A 9121-nucleotide genomic window follows, 5' to 3' on the forward strand; every position below is an offset into this window, starting at 1 on the left:
CCTCAAGGGTTTACAATTCCGAATCCAAAATAAATCGCAACATATATGTGTAAAATTTCAGAAGTCACTCTATGGCTTGAAATAGTCGGAAATCATATGGTACTACCGACTAATTGAGTTCCTTCTTCAAAGGATTACTCAAAGGATGATAAATTGTTTATGTGTTAATAAAGGTATCCCAAATTTGAATTCCTTATATCACCTCAGTGTATATCGATGATTTCATCATCAATGTCTCTACAAGACCTAAACATACACAAAATCATCTCAAGACGGAAAATTTGGATTTAACCAAATTTAGCTTAAGTTTACAACTTGAGCATTCTATCAAGAATTAGTATCAGTCTACATATATCCAAAACATATACGAGAAGTTCAGTGTGAATATATCATAACAACAAAAGACATGTATGGTCATACTACCTTTGATAAGGTACAAATCCATTCATACCTAAGGGTGATAATGAAGTGATACTAGGACCTGAAGTTCTATATATCACTAATGTCAAAGCACTCATATACTTGCAAACTACGTCAGGCCTCACACTATATTTGCTATCTTTATTCAGAGTGCAACCCCCAACAAAAGGTATATGGTTGATATAAGTAATATCATCTTATATCTGAAGATTACAGTAAATCTTGGATATTTCCATCAAGAAATAGAAGATATGACCATGATATGATGTAATTAAATTGGCTCTTTATTTGATCCCAACAATGCCATATCAATGACTGAATTTGCTGGAATAGCCTTCACATGGAAGTCATATAAATGGATTTTAGTGGTTATTTCCAGTTATCATTCTAACATAATTGCTTTATCTAAAGGCATTGCAAAATATGCATAATTTAGTAGAATGGTTAACCACACTCAAAATCATGTGGTTGAGATTCATCAGAATCACATAACTTGATTTATCAAGATACTTCCACTTGTGTTACTCAATACCTATAGGTTATATGAAGAGCAATATCATAAATCACATTGCTCGGAAATTACTTAGCCTCACGGATTATAGAAAAGTGAGGAAATAATTTGCAAACAAACTACTGTTATAATCCAACAGATTATACACAATCTCATGTTCATGTCAATGGAATTGGTATGAGACATCCTTCATATTTGCAAAGTTCAGGGGGAGTAATCTCCCAAACTATAACCTATTAACAATCATCAGATTGCATATATTGTACTCTTTTTCCCTTGATGAGTTTTCCGTATTGGTTTCTCATAAAAGGTTTTTAACGAGACAATATAAACACAAGTGTCTTTATATGCCATATCATTTTCTCCTTGTATTTTTCCAATTGGGTTTTAAAGGAGTTTTCAATGGCATGTACGATTGCACTCTTTTCCCTTATGAGTTTTCTCTCAAAGTTTCTCATAATGGTTTTTAGTGAGGCAATATCTTCTCAAAGATCATATATCATACTTTCTATTTTTCCTACCAGGATTTTTAAAGGAAGTACTCAAGACATATTAATTGTTCTCTAAACTTATCAATGAGTTTTCTCCTTCTTCAAAGGTTTTCCTCATATGAGTTATCAAGAGACAATAATCATCATATGTTGCATCATTTTCTCCTTATTTTCCCCACTGGGTTTAAAGGAGTTTTAGCAACATATCTACTCTATTCTCCTCATATTTTTCCCACAGGGTTTTTGGGGGAGACTCTCAAGATTATCTGGAAGATTTCTCAAGATGGAAGATCTATATGCAAGAAGCTTTCAACGATGAAACATTCAAGGAGCGGTGTTGTACAAGGGGAGTGTTAGAAATTAATTAGTAGATTAATTCAAGGGATATGTCCAACCCGAACAGTCGTGTCTCCTCTTTGTGTCTACTGCCAACAGGCACCTGTTCTGGAGGGATGCCTCCGAACAGACACCTCTTCTTCGCACCTCTTCCAGATGTATATATACTTGAGAATCAATAGAAAGAGGACTAATCGTCCATTCACTTTCATTCAATCTCGTTTTACTCTAACATCCTTAAATGGTTCATAGCTCATAGTCCTGTAATCATTTGTTCGCCACTCCTTCTACATCCTATGTGATTCCTTGAAAACATGAAATCTCGACTCTTTGCTATCCGACACATATCCAACTCTTGATCCAACGATCCCCATTCCCTCCACCACCTCCCACTGCTGCGGGCTTCCACCAATCGTCATTCATACTCCTTTAATGCGTCCACCAGGCGACCCACCGTAGGTGGATTTGTCAGTGCTACATTTGTCGTCCATCGTCATGTCAATTTGAAACTCATTTCTCTACCATTTGAAACTTTAGATAATATATATTGTACCCATTGTGTATAGGATACCTGATGGGTATGGACATGGGTTCAAATTTATGCACATGGGTATTGAAGTGGGCATGTATAGATAGTTAATGTGGGTATGGGTTTGGATAGACGGAGGTTGCACAGGCCCATACCTATCCATTGCCATCCCTAATAATTTTCAATATGTATATTTTCATAATGATGGGACTCATATACCTTTTATGTTACGTTTTTAAACTCTTAAGAAGATTGCTTCATAACTAGAATGAATGGGGAAAATTCTTCATATGGTTACACGTGTGTTGCAGATGCACGACTACTAGTTAAATAAATATAGAAAACTACCATTTGCGCCTTTTTTTTATAATGAAGTGAAGCTACCGTTACCCAGCAAAACAAAAAGCGAAGCCACCGTCTGTGCCTCGTTTCCTACCTGTCGTCGACATGGGACATTTTTTTTCAAAAAAAAAAGTAGCATCGACTTCACCATACTGGACTTGTCTAATAATCCATTTTGCGTGGTTCGGATCTGTTTCGTGGGACCAATCATGGGCTAGCCCAGCACGCAAGGAGACACACACCGGGCGAGTCCCCGCACACGGCGGACGACACGGGTATCCCCAAAAAATCTTCACTGCCGACTGGACGGACACTGGACCGGAGCCTTGGGGACGTTGACACCGGACCGGAGCGGAAGGAAAGAGGCCAAGAGGGCCGGATATACGGTAGGTCGCTGCCGACTGAACTTGCAAGTTGCCACACAGTCCGTTGTATACACTGTAGCTATCAACCTACGCAGATATTATATGCTAGGTTGTCATCGGTCCACCCAAAGTATCAGCTCTGCATCAGGGAGAGCTTGACAAGGTTGGAGCATCTACAACGGACTTGACAAATCTAAGCATCAAGACACGTACAATCGGATTTGCTAAATTCCAGCCTTTCAAACGTTCATGTACGTGTTTGTTCTCACGCATTCATCAATTACTTTTTCAAATTATGTTGTTTACATTCGCATATCTCATATCCGATCATTTATATCTCTCCTTAATAATAAAGCAAATTAGGTTTACATTCGTCCGTCGTCGTACTTTTATAAAAAGCTCCCTGTGGTTTTTGACAATTGAACCCACGGTCCATGCATAAGTGGATATCGAGAAAAACGCTTCGCGATGGTCCGACCGCACCCGAGCGAGAGCGAACCCTACCCCGAGACTTTCCCTCGCCGCCGCCGCCACACCTCATCCCGCTCGCGCCGTCGCCGCCATCGCCGCCACACCTCTTCCCGCTCGCCGCCGTCACCGCCACACCTCATCCCGTTCACCGCCTCCGCCGGATTGAGACACGGACTACGCGCATCGGTGGACGAAGGAGGCGGTGGTGGGCGAGAGAGGAGGGAGGCCGCCGCTGCACTGCTGCACCGACGCGGACGCCGACGTCGCGTCGTCCGTAGCCATGGCTGTCGCCGCCGCCGCCGCCGACGACACCGCGTTGCCCATCCTCACGCCGTCGTGGTGCCGGCCGTAGAAGAGGCCGTCAAAGAGGCCCATCACGGCGCGCCTCCTCGAGACGAGGCCGCCGCCATCGACCCCCACTCCGACGCGCCTGCCGCACCTCCCCGCCCGCGTGTCTCCTTTTTCCTCGGCCGTGGCGGTCGCTGCCACGGTGCCCCATGACGCCCGCGACTCCGGCCTCGGGAGCTCGGCCTACTAGGCCTGGATCCGAGCGGCGGCAGAGGCGGCCCCGGCCCCCGCGCCCCCACAGGAGGAGGAGGAAGGCCCGACGCACTACATCCCCGTCAAGGCCTACTTCCTCTCCACCAGGTGAGCTGGAACGCGCGGGTGGGTGTACGCTGGGTGTTTGATGATAGTTATGCAAGGAAGACCATGCGTGCTACTGCGTTTTTTTCAGTCTCTCATCTAACATTGTCGTGGGAGGCCTCGGTGATTTGGTGCAGAGGAATGAAAGAACGACTTTTGTTTGATTTTGTGTCTCCAATCCTTTACAGCATTGATCTGAAGAGCTTGCAGGCGGAGCATGGGACCGACGTGGTACCCCCATCGACCCGGTCGCTAAATTACATTGCGCTCCGCTACTCCGAATTCCCTCTAGAGATCATGGTAAGTGACTTCGTTGTAGCACCATATATTCTGAGGGTCAAGAATTTTATTCATGTCTGATCATTTGTTCAACATGTTGTGTGTACAACAGATAAACCTCATTTATCTGACGTTGCTGTAGGACATTGGAGTGAAGGACAGCAGATTTTGCTATCGCTATGTGGTTGTCTTCCAATATGGTTCTGCGGTGCTCTTTAATATTGCTGATCATGAAGCTGAGCACTATCTTGAGATGATCAGGAATCATGCTTCTGGATGGCTTCCAGAGATGAGGAAAGACGGTATGTTCATGCTATTAACGAGTTGATTGTTATTGTTTAAACGGCTAAATAGTGTAGTTTTCCTCATTGATTTGTATTTATCTTTCTTCTTTTCATTTCCATGTATGTGCGTGATCAATCCAATTTCCTTTGATAATAATGACTGCTGATATTTGATAAAGACCATTGAGGATCAAGAGAATCACTCTGAATTTAATTTCTGTTTGATGTATTCCTTTTTATAGGCCACACTGCTTTGGCCGAACCTTTGTAAGCCTACTGGAACTGGCCTTCTTAATTATTTGCAGAATACATTTTAAATTTACTATGAAACATGTAAAACGTTGTACAAGGCGCAATGGATTATGTGAGAAGTGCATGTTTAAACAGGCATAGCATATTCAGAAATCTGAGAAGTTTGAGTCAAGCCTCATTTTCCAAGAGAGCAAATATCTAGAACGCTCTCTAATTACTTATACAATACAGTGCATATCATGTAACTGCACCTGCATAAGTATATAGGCACCCAGTCATGCCCCCTGGCTAATAGAATTACAGCGGTAATATGGCACCTAGCGCTTAATCCTCTTTTATAACCCTGAACCTCTATTATATTCTCACGTGATGAAATTTGTTTCAAAATTACCAGATTATGCAGTAGTAGAGAAGTCGTCCCTGACAACATGGATGAAAGGAGGTCTTGATTACATAGTACTTAGAAGTTTAGACACTGATGGATTCGGATCATTTCAAGTGTTATTGGTCAAAGTATCGCTCTTGATCATTACATACGGCAGGTACTGTGATTAAGCAAAGTCACCAAACTATTTCCATGTGGTTGCAAGGCTTAAAGTTTTTAAGCATGCTCATGTACACGGTACGAGGCTGTATGTTTGTGAGGAGCCCGGGTGTGGGAAAAGGTATATCCAACAAAAAGGGGATAGATTTAACATTACACCTTTACTGGTACATTAATGTTAGTGAACTTTCCTGTTTACTAGCATTGACAGGTTTTCCATTAATTTTAGGCTCATACGTGAAATGTTCATAAAAGCTTTTTTCTCTATCTTTTTATTCACGAGGACCTTTCTCTTTTTGCATAGTTATTAGCGGATTTAAGGCCCAATGATGTGAATACATCTAATACCTTTGGTTATGTGTCAGCAAAGATTCAGTTAAATGATCAATTCACTAATTAATCAATCAGTAAAGACCCAGTTGTTTAATCCTACTAGATAGATACTCCATGCATCCAATCAATTGTGGACCTGACATGTTCGAGAAGATGCAATCCGATGGCCGCAGGAGTCATGTCTTCTTCGACCTTATTCGTTATGTGAACGGTGAGGAATTCTCTATTCTGTGTTCGTTGGATTTCCATTTGCTTAAAGTTTTTTATCTAGCTATTCCGTGCTTGCTGAAATTCTCATATGATGCATGCGTTCATGGATGAGAATGTTAATTAATTGATAAATTCAATGAAGAGTATACAGGGTGAAGAATGTTTTATAAGATACGATCCTATACAAGGTGAAGAATGTTTTATAAGATACGATCCTTCTTGCCAGGTACTAAAGCAAATTGATCTTTTTGATCTGCAAACAAATTTCAGTCATAATATATGTCATTCAAGTGGAAACTTAACTGTTAAGAATATTATAGTCGTTCACTTTTTGATTGTTTTTTGAGTGATGAACACCATGCTAATTGCCCCTCGTAGCCACCGGAGAGCCGCCCTGCTCGACCTACAACACCGCCATTGCTTGCCCCTGCACGCATCTGCACGAGGATGACGCTCGCATATCTATGTACCAGCATTGCAAGAGGACATCAACCATTTACTCCTACCAAAGATTCAGATAATATTACGTTTTCTGTTTCAGATACACAGACCTTGAGAAATTTTAGAGACACGGGTCTGCATATTTATATATACGTAGGTCTTCTGAACTAAAGGAGTTCCCTTCAACTGAAGGAACTCGAGGACACGGGTCTTGCTATTCTTGATTCTGGTTTTGTCTACATGTTTTGACTGCCCAAGCTTTCTTTGCTACTACGTATTTTTAGATAATGTCCGTCTCCGGCTGAAGTTTTGACTATTACCATCAGGTATTTGATATGAGGCATTGTGAATTTGTGATGGCCAACATTATTTCAGCAAACATACGTATAACGGTATAAGAAAGGTGTACACGAGGAGTACTATGATTTCCTTGACAGTACCAGAACTGGTTTCAACAACGTGACTTCGCAGTACCAGAACTCACTTTATTATGAGGCTAAAAAACTCACTTTATTAACCGGTTCTACTTAACAGGGAACGGCCGATCGAGTGAGCTGCCGCCATTGACATGACCCGTTTTGTCCTGGTCCATATGCCTGACCTCCAATTCAACTGAAAGTCTGAAACTGATTTTTTGAGGGCATGCATAATAATTGATAAGATAGTCTTAGTTTAAGTCTTACATGTAATTTAGAGATAATAAAAAATATATCTATAATAGGTTATTTCTTAGTCTTATCTTCAATAACTATAAAGCCAAACATAAGCCAGGTGTTTCCGTCATGCGAAATGCCCTATAGTTCCCATGAAATTTCTCGGACTCCTCTAGAAGAATAGAGGAAATTACATCTAAACCTGAATGGAGCAACAAACTAAGTAGAGATGCAATTGCAATGGAGAATCCTACATATATTGCAACATAACAGAAACTTAGAACATATATACGATAAGGACTACACGGTCCACGCACACTACAGAAGCATACATGTATGGACGCCGGACGAATTATGCCACACTTTAATTGTCTGACGTCGGTAACTCAAAATAGGTAGTAAATGTAAGATCTTTTTATTATGAGTATGGTAGTCTAAATATAAGGTTGTTCACCCGATTAACGTCCCAAAGAATCCTATTGCTAATTGATTCCTCACTTTTGTCATCATCACACGTATCATCCAAATGTCCAACCTAATTAATGATAATTGAGTTTTGCTTCGCAGAAAAACATGTTATTTTGTCTCCCGGTGCAACGCACGGGCATGTTTTGCTAGTCCATACTAAACGATGCAACGTTGATAAGACTACGTAGATTATGAAACACACATAGAAATACACAATCCGTTGATCAAAAGATCACCAACGGATATTTGAAAGATCGCCAAAATTCACATAATGCACATAAACAACGGACAAGTTTAAATTACATCTAAAAATTGGAAATTAAAGCGAAGAAGATGGATCTTCACCACTTCCTCGCCGGCCCTTTCCCCTTCCGGTTGACAACGTAGTTGTATGCGTCGACGACTGGTGAAGGATTGTCCGAGTCGTCGGACGAGGCACCATAGTCGATGTTGTCGTTGGAGTAGGAGTTGAAGAGGATGATAACCTTTGAGCAACCAAACAGCCATGTCCTTGTGTCGCTTGAGCTTCGTTAGTCAATTCGCCTTTGTCGCTGCCTCCACCGCCTCGCTCTCGGCCTGTTCAATGGCAAGCCGGAACGCCTTGGCGTTCTTACGTCGGAGCCACCGAGCGTCTGCCTACGTCATCTTAAGCGACCGACGGTAGACCCAAACAAGAGCCGCTCGTCCTTGTTGGGCTTCGCCGGAAACCCACAACGATGACGCAAAAATTTCTCCGCCGCATCCCTCTCCCTTGCCCGAAGTCCCAAACAAGCAACCACTGCTTCCCATGTGAGGGAGCAACATCCGAGAGGGCACGTGACGTGGATGGGGGATACGCGGACTGCGCAACCCTTGTGGAGCTACGCGTGGTCCGGGAGGGACCACCTCCGGCGTTCGTGCAGCGCCGGCTGGGAAGAGGCGAGACGACAGATCCGAAATTGGCCGAGTGTCCACCTTGGACCTCTCGAGGGCAATGCGAAGGGCCAACTCCTCGTCGGCATCGAGGTCGGAGTCGGAGCGGTTGTCAAAGCTCGATGGTTGCCGAAGTCGTTGGAATGGATCGGAGTCGGAGAAGAATAGATGGAGTGAGCGCGGAGTGACCTCGACAAGGGTTTCCAGATTGGGGATATTTTGGGGGACGAAGTGGGGTCGGGATGTGCCGCGCTGACATGGTGGACGCGCTCGGGCGCCCCGAGGCTACTCCATATCCGCCCTACATTTGGGCTGCATATATGTGGGGCGTCGGATAACCCGGACGTTTGAGGCGGCTAGGTGGGTCGGTCATTTTGTACCGGTCGGTGACCAGGTCATCCGTTCGAACATTTGAGACGGGTTTGAGTCGTCCGGCTGTAGATGTTCTCGATGCATGGATCTTTTGTAAAATTAGAACATAAAAAAAAATGGCGACAATGAATTCTACAACATGCGCATGCGATACACGGTGAGGTTCTGTAAGAGAGCTGGTGCTCCCGGCTAGAAGGCGGGCTACTTGATGAGGCCATATAATTTTTTTATGTGAGAGAAGTGAGGTTAGACCACATCATCAA

At 43.0% G+C, this 9121-nt stretch overlaps 1 pseudogene; it reads left to right on the forward strand.

Annotated features, from left to right (window-relative positions):
* The first annotated feature begins 3841 nt into the window (after window positions 1-3841).
* Window positions 3842-6803, forward strand: LOC123428729 (annotated as a pseudogene).
* Window positions 6804-9121: the final 2318 nt, after the last annotated feature.

Source organism: Hordeum vulgare, chromosome 2H (genome assembly GCF_904849725.1).
Source record: "Hordeum vulgare subsp. vulgare chromosome 2H, MorexV3_pseudomolecules_assembly, whole genome shotgun sequence".
Classification (NCBI taxonomy): domain Eukaryota; kingdom Viridiplantae; phylum Streptophyta; class Magnoliopsida; order Poales; family Poaceae; genus Hordeum; species Hordeum vulgare.